Below are 8,126 nucleotides of genomic sequence, written 5' to 3'. Positions count from 1 at the left end.
GGTGCTCTGCTACACTCTAAGCAGGGAGCCGCAATGTGGCTTTGCTAAACTACCGTGTTGTGTGGGATGCGAGTGTTGGAGCGTGGTTAGGAGCCTCCAACTCACCTGGATGGTGGGGCATCACACCTCAGGAGGAGGTGCAGTACCTCTGTGGCAACTGAACCCTCAGGGGCGCCACAGGGACACCACACCTCTGGGTGAGGTGCAGTATCTCTGTTGGGACTGGACTCCCCTGGGGCGCCACAGATCCTTTTGACAAATTCTCTTTAAGAAGCAATTGCCGAAGAGATGGGTATGGGTACTTTAATTTCTCATGCAACATTGTATGCTTGATGGTTAGATCTGTGTTCTGCCCAGAGATCTTAACACCTCATTAAAATGGTAAGAAAACTATACATTTCTCTGCAATAAGTTATCAGATTCCAGATATCAAGACATCAGTTTACTCATCTCTCTATGACCTGTATGACTATATAGATAGCTTAGGAGGATTGACCCTACTGACAAATTTCCTTTCATCGGGAAACCACAAGTTATCAATATAAATAAACTCCAAATAGATCTCAGATCCTTAATTCTCTAGATCTGGTGATATCACATAAAGTTACAGATGTGTTTATAACCTATGAGCCCCTTATCCTAAGTTTTACCAAGTGAAGTACTTTCTCATACATTTAATTTGTCTTTTCGAACTGAAATTGGTTGAGTTATTGCAAAATGTTTTTCCCTTTTGTACATATGAATGTAAAGATCCAGCATGTTGTATCTTGTCTACATTTCCTCATCTGCTTTCTGATTCACTATTACTTACAGATAAATGGTATTGTACATGTAGATATTTTCGTATTTTGCTGATTTACAACTTCTTTTGACTGTACAGTGATGTTTGTTATGTTACCCATTAAAAGGGCAGAAATATATTTGTAATTGTAACTACTACAGATTCAGAATACAGAATTATTATATTTATTATGTTTCCTTATATAAGACGTAAGAACTTTCTGCCTCTATCAACAGTGGTCATCAGCAGTGGATTTTAAAATTCTTGGCTCTTCTTGCTAAAACATGCCTCTTGTGGGCCGAGATATGTGTGATGTGACTATACATTGCAATGAGCTAGCTTGTAAGGTATTTATTTCTAAGACCATGTCAGCATACATGCTTTTCTAGTACATTCATTGTTAGAACTACCATGACCGTCTGTAGGATTGTCTTTGAACAGATGCCCCATATTTACACTACTCATGAGTAACCTTGATTAACCTATGGCAGATTTGGTTGCTAAAGTTTCTGCTACTGTCCCATTCATCTGAATGGTACCTGCAGAATTGTATGTGTTTTAGGTGAACGGGATTGAATGTCATTCTCAGAAAGTTCTGCAATAAAATCTGCTGTATGTAAATCCACCCTGTCTGTAGACAAGTGAATTATGGCTGATAGGGGAAAATGATAATGGTCTATTTGTTGTCCCTTTTGACTTTGAATCCCCGTATCATATTGCACCTCCTCTTACCCTCAGGGAAATTCACTAAGCTATTGGTCCTAAAATAAAAAAATAACATTCATGCCTTTTTAGTGTTTTTGTATTTAGTTTCTGTTGTAACATGCTTTTTTTGTGCTATATATAAGCCTATGAGAAAAAAAACTTGTTAAAATGCCATACCTAGAGCATAACCTTAAAAATGTGACTGCAACTTCATAAAACTTCATAAAGAAATGCAGTGTGCATGTGTCATAGTGACTAGCCTTTATATTAGAGATGATCAAATCGATCTGACATAAATCGAATTTGAAATTAATTTCCTGAAATATGAAAGTCTCATCGAATTTCAACAATTTGCGAGTTAATTTCTGTGAATCCCCGAAAACAGTTGTCACCATTTTACACAAGGGCTTTCCCAGTACATGCATATACAGTGGGGAAAATAAGTACAGTGGGGGAAAAAAAGTACTCCCAATCCAGTACCACCCAGACTTTCACCGGATCCATGGGAAAACCGGTAGACAATAAGAAATTACTTATAAAAGGATCTCCTGAACTGAAAACATACATTTCTTTGGTTTGACAGATAATTATTGTCCCTGAGTATTTGATGTCAAGTCACAGGCCTCTCTCATCTTTTTAAGTGGGAGAACTTGCACAAATGGTGGCTGACTAAATACTTTTTTCCCCACTGTACATGTCAGGCAAGTCTTACAAATACTCAGGGGGAGACAATTTTGTTTCTGGTGTCCCTCAACAGCGCTTTGGTCTTCACCATAGTGGAGTTTTGGAGTGTGACTGTTTGAGGTGTTGGACAGGTGTCTTTTATACTGATAACAAGTTCAAACAGGTGCCATTACTACAGGTAATGAGTGGAGGACAGAGGAGCCTCTTAAAGAAGAAGTTACAGGTCTGTGAGAGCCAGAAATCTTGCATGATTTACCTGACCAAATACTTATTTTCCACCATAATTTGAAAAATAAATCTTGCCAAATCAGACAAGGTGATTTTCTGGATTTGTTTTCTCATTTTGACTCTCATAGTTGTGGTCTACCTATGATGTCAATAACACGCCTCTCTCCGCGCTGTATTTGATACACTGCCGATTATGCAAGATTTCTCACCTACAAAGAATGGAGCGGTCTGTAATTTTTATCATAGTTGCACTTCAACTGTGAAAGACAAAATTTAACAATAAAAATCAGAAAATCACATTGTGTGATTTTTTACATAATTAAATTGGATTTTATTGCATGAAATAAGTGATCAAACCAGCAAGAATTCTGGCTCTTACAGACCTATTAGTTTTTCATTAAAGGAAACCTGTCAGCAGGATTGTGCACAGACTCCCACACAGGCTGCTCCAAAGAGCATATCATTAACTCAAAACTGAAAATAAAGATTAAACAACAACAACCACAAGACGGATTTCATCAACCAAGGTATCATTTTAATCAGTATTACAGTGCCAACCTGACACTGTCTGTAGGTTACTGTGCACAATTCTGCTGACAGGTTCCCTTTAAGAAGCCCTCCTACACTGCACTCAATACCTGTATTAATTGCATCTGTTTGAACTTGTTACCTGTATAAAAGACATCTGTCCACACACTCAATCAATCACACACCAACATCTCCACTATGTCCAAGACCAAAGAGTTGTTTAAGGACACCAAGGACAAAATTGTAGACCTGCACAGACTGGGATGGGCTACAGGACAATAGGCAAGCAGCTTGGTGAGAAGGTAACAACTATTGTCACAATTATTAGAAAATGGAAGAAATTAAAGATAACTGTCAATCTTCGTCAGTCTGGGGCCTTGTGCAAGATCTTGCCTTATGGCATAAGGATAATTCTGAGAAAGGTCAGAAATCAGACCAGAACTACACGAGAGAATCTGGTCAATGACCTGAAGAAAGTTGGAACCACAATTTTAAATATTGCCGTTAGTAACACACTACGCTGTCATGGTTTAAAAACCTACAGGGCATACAAGGTCCCACTACTCATGCCAACACATGTTCAGGCCCATTTGAAGTCTGCCAATAACTGGATGATCCAGCGGAGGTATGGATGGAGGTCATGCAGTCAGATGAGACCAAAATAGAAGTTTTTGGTATCAACTCCACTCACCGTGTTTTGAGGAAGAAGGATGAATACAACCCCAACAACACCGACCCAATCGTGAAGCATTTTGGAGGAAATATCATTTTCTGAGGGTGCTTTTCTGCAAGGGAGACAGAACAACTGCACCTGATTGACGGAAGGATGGATGGGGTCATGTATCATGAGATTTTGGCCAACAACCTCCTTCCCTCATTGGGGCATTGAAGATGGGTCATGGCTGGTTCTTCCAGCATGACAATGACCCAACACATAACCAGTAAGAAGCATCTCAAGGTCCTAGAGTGGCCTAGCCCATCTCCCGACCTGAACTCAATAGGAAATCTTTGGAGGGAGCTGAAACTCAATGTTGCCCAGTGACAGCCCCGAAATCTGAAAGACCTGGAGAAGATCTGTATGGAGGAGTGGACCAAAATCCCTGCTGCAGTGTGCACAAACTTGGTCAACAACTACAGGAAACGTCTGACTTCTGTAATTGCAAACAAAGGTTTCTGTACCAAATAGTAAGTTCTGTTTTTCTAATGTATCAAATCCTTCATGCAAGAAAATGCTAATTAATTATGTAAAAATCACACAATGGGATTTTCTGGATTTTTAAGATTCTGTCACAATTGAAGTGTATCTACTATAAAAATTACAGACTTCTCCATTCTTTGTAGGTGGGAAAACGTGCAAAATTGTCAGTGTATCAAATACTTAGTTTTTGTCCACTGTATATATTTATTTTACTTATATTACAGACTATCATATTTCACAGCACCTTTCAGATATGATCATCACTGTCCCTTTTGGAGCTCATAATCTACATTCCCTATCAGTATGTCTTTGGAGTGTGAGAGGAAACCGGAATACCTGGAGGAAACCCACGCAAACACGGGGAGAGCATACAAACGCCTTGCAGATATAGTATTTGGTGGGATTTGAACCCAGGGCCCCAGAGCTGCAGTGCTAACCACTGAGCCACTGTGTTGCTGAATATATATATAGTCCCTTGTTAGCTAGTTTTAAGTAATCAAAAATGTCTGCCACTTTGCACAATGACTTTGTAGAACAGACACAGGATCTACACATAAGGAGCATTATTACTGCCACACATTGCCAATGCCAGTACTGTGCCCATCTTTCTCTATCTCAGGCATCTCACTTCAAAATTTACTGAAGCCACTTAAATACATTAAAACAATCAGCATATGCTACTAGGAAAATTGTAAGCCCCATCATTTCAGCACAATTAAGCTACCTGAATTTACAATAAATATCTACAGTAATTTTTCTGAAAAATTCACCGAACCTGGTAAATTTGAATTTCAAAATGCTTGAATGTCTCTTCTTGAGGCCGGGGTCACATGATCGTATAATGCTCTCTGCAAGAGAATCGGCTCAATTATGTTATTGACACTTTTCTGAAACTCTGCACCAATTTTGAGCAGAGTGTCAGAATAGTGTGATCCGATTTTCTCGCATGATAAAGTCAGAGAACATGTGTGGAGAAGGCGAAGAACTTTTATTTCTCCATCTTCTCCATTGTCTCAGCCTGCGGAAATCAGACTGCACTCACATGTCATCTGAGTGCAATCCGATATTTTACACAAACGCATAGACATGTATCACCGCAGGTCATCCGATTAGCGGATCCACTCGCAGAGCGACGATTTTCAAAAAAGGATTAAAAATAATTTCACCCCACGAATGATTATCTGTCCAGGTAAACATGGGTGTAGTAGTAATCCTATCTCAAAGAAGCAATAGTTCAAGTTGTGGTTGAACAAGGGGGTTGGTTATGTTAGATTAGTTGATGCCAACTACATAAGAACAGGAGATTAGGAAGGGATTCTCTGTAATGCCTGGGAAAAATTGAAAAGGAATTAGCCCAACATTTATTGTAGCTTTTGCTATCTGTATGTATTTAGATAATTCAGACTGAAACAGACACAAAAGGTGTTTCACATTACTGAACGAAATGCTCAGCGTGATGGGTTTATCCCAAACGCTACTATTCCTGAATGTGAAAGCTCACTGAAAGAAAAACCCTTATAAAATATAACTTTTACTAAGTTTCCTTAAAAAAAAATAAACGTATAAACCCACAACGAGGTGAAAGTGCAATACTAATAAAGATATACTGTATAAAGATAGTTGTAGGAAACTAATGTAACCAGAGGGTAGGCTAGTGTAATGTATAAAATCTAGCCCTATCACCTTCTGTCAATTGCTGTCGTGTACTTACCGTCACTGCTATAAATATTGAGTGTCGCCGTAATCTAACCGTAAAGGTTTTATTTAAAGTGAGAGGCGAGCATGCGTCCTACAACATAACGCCTCATCAATAGACGTGGTATAACTAGTTGCGTTTCCCCCATGGCTGGTTCATCAGGAGATACCGATGCACTGGCGTATGGCAGAGAATCGATGTCCTATGGATGAGGCTGCAGCCTTCACCCTGGTTCCCCCCAGATTAAATATGTCAGTGTGCACCTGTGGTGGGGGGTTCCACTTCCTGGATGATGTTCAAATATCCATATTGAACTCTATTGGATAGGATTATAGGTACCTATGACAATAAGTCCAGTATATAATGCACTAAGGAGACACTGGGGGATCCTCAAAGATGACCCTGAACTTAGGGACTACTTACCACCTGTCCCTTAAAGGGAATCTGTCACCCCATTTTTCACCTATAAGATGCTGTAGATAAGCCCCCAATTCGGGATCAGCTGGTCCATAGTTTTTATCAAAGACCCACTCAATCAGGCACCTGGCTAGATCATAAACCATGAGGAACTTTCAGATGTGGGCACTGTAAATATTGCCCATGGGTTATGTGTTTTTTAATGAAACTTAGTAAAAGTTGTATTTGATAAGGGTTTTTCTTTCAGTGAGCCTTCTATTGTTACCCTTCTACATATCTATACGTAAGACTATTACTGAACATGGGCACGTACCCTTTCAAATTTCAATTTTATCAGCAATTCATAAAAGGTCAGGATAACTAAATTCCATGAAAGCATCTTAATTTGTGTGAACAGTTCAGATTATACATCACTAAAAATTAAAGGATGGGGACACCTTTCGCGGCGTTTTTTAAACTTAAGAGGAAACTGTCAGCTGTTTCATGCTTCCCACACCACAGGATCTCAGAAAAAGTTAGACAATAGTTATAAACTCTCAAGTTAGAATGAACTCACTGAAGGATTCTCAGTTAACTCATTCTGCAACCAGCAATATACAGGGCAACACTTGATATTTATCCACAAATACATGTACTTAAAGAGAACCAATCACCATCAAAATGCCATCTAATCTGCAGGCACCATGTCCTTGATCAAGGGGAGTGGAGTAGATACAGTATATGGTTTGTGAGGAGAGTCAATATAACTGTTTCAATCATTTAAACCTCTAATCTTTCTTGTATTTTTGTCCTTTGGGCTATTCTATCACTGACTGACAGCTACCTCTGAATGAACACTTATACAAGGAAAGCTGTCAGTCACTGATAGGACCGCCCACTGGACCGAAAATCCCAGAAACAGCAGAGGTATAAATGATGAAAACACAGGTTATACTGCATGTTTTCTCACATACTGTATATATATTGTGGTAGAGCGGTTCACTCGGCTGGACACAGAGGTATATCTGTAACACTGTCTCTGTAAGAAAACGCTTGGTTTATTGTAGACAGCATAAAGCCCCCGTTACACACAGCGATATCGCTAGCAATATCGCTGTAAAGTCACCGATTTTGTGACGTTGCAGCGATATTGCTAGCGATATCGCTGCATGTGATACTTACCTCCAACCGGCTCCCCCACTGGTTATCGCTGATCGCGCGAGAAGCTGCTGGACCATTCCTCGTCGGCCACTTCCTGCGGCGCTTCCTGCTGTGACGACGAGCGACGCGTGGAGCCGGGCGGGAGGACGCAGGATCGCCGCGTCTGACAGGTAAGTAGCGATCCCCGTCCCCTGCGATGTCGCTGGTGAGATCTGCCTGTGTGGCAGCTCACTAGCGACCACCTAGCGATGCACCAGCGATCCTGACCGCGTCATATCGCTGGTCGGGATCGCTGGTGCATCGCTAGGTGTAACGGTCCATCGGTAAAGATAGGGTGCGCAGATCGCAAGCGTCCATGTGCGATAGTAGGCGGCGATGACCGGATGGGGCGGGCAGGGAGCCGGCAGGGGGCGGGGCTTAGCGGCGCCGTGCGCTGCGTGGAATAAACGCTAGTGTGAAACTAGCCTTACAAGTATCAAAAACAAAAAAACTAATTTTTCTTTTTCTTAAAAAAATGGACAAATAAAGGGTCTAAATTTGATGCCATCAGTAACACACAAAAAATAATAAATAAATAGACACATCAAATAGTGTCAAAAATATGTTTAGACACAAAATATTATCATACGTATAGGAATGGACTCAGGAAGATAGATAGTGCCTTACCCTATAAAATGTCCCTTCCTTACAGCAGAGGTTGGCACCCTGGGAAGCGATATGGCCCCCCCCGCTCCACGTCGACTGACCCT

The sequence above is a fragment of the Dendrobates tinctorius genome, unplaced genomic scaffold (assembly GCF_039654945.1).
Source record: "Dendrobates tinctorius isolate UK_male_01 unplaced genomic scaffold, ASM3965494v1 ptg000060l, whole genome shotgun sequence".
Taxonomy (NCBI): domain Eukaryota; kingdom Metazoa; phylum Chordata; class Amphibia; order Anura; family Dendrobatidae; genus Dendrobates; species Dendrobates tinctorius.
This window is presented reverse-complemented; position numbering follows the sequence as displayed.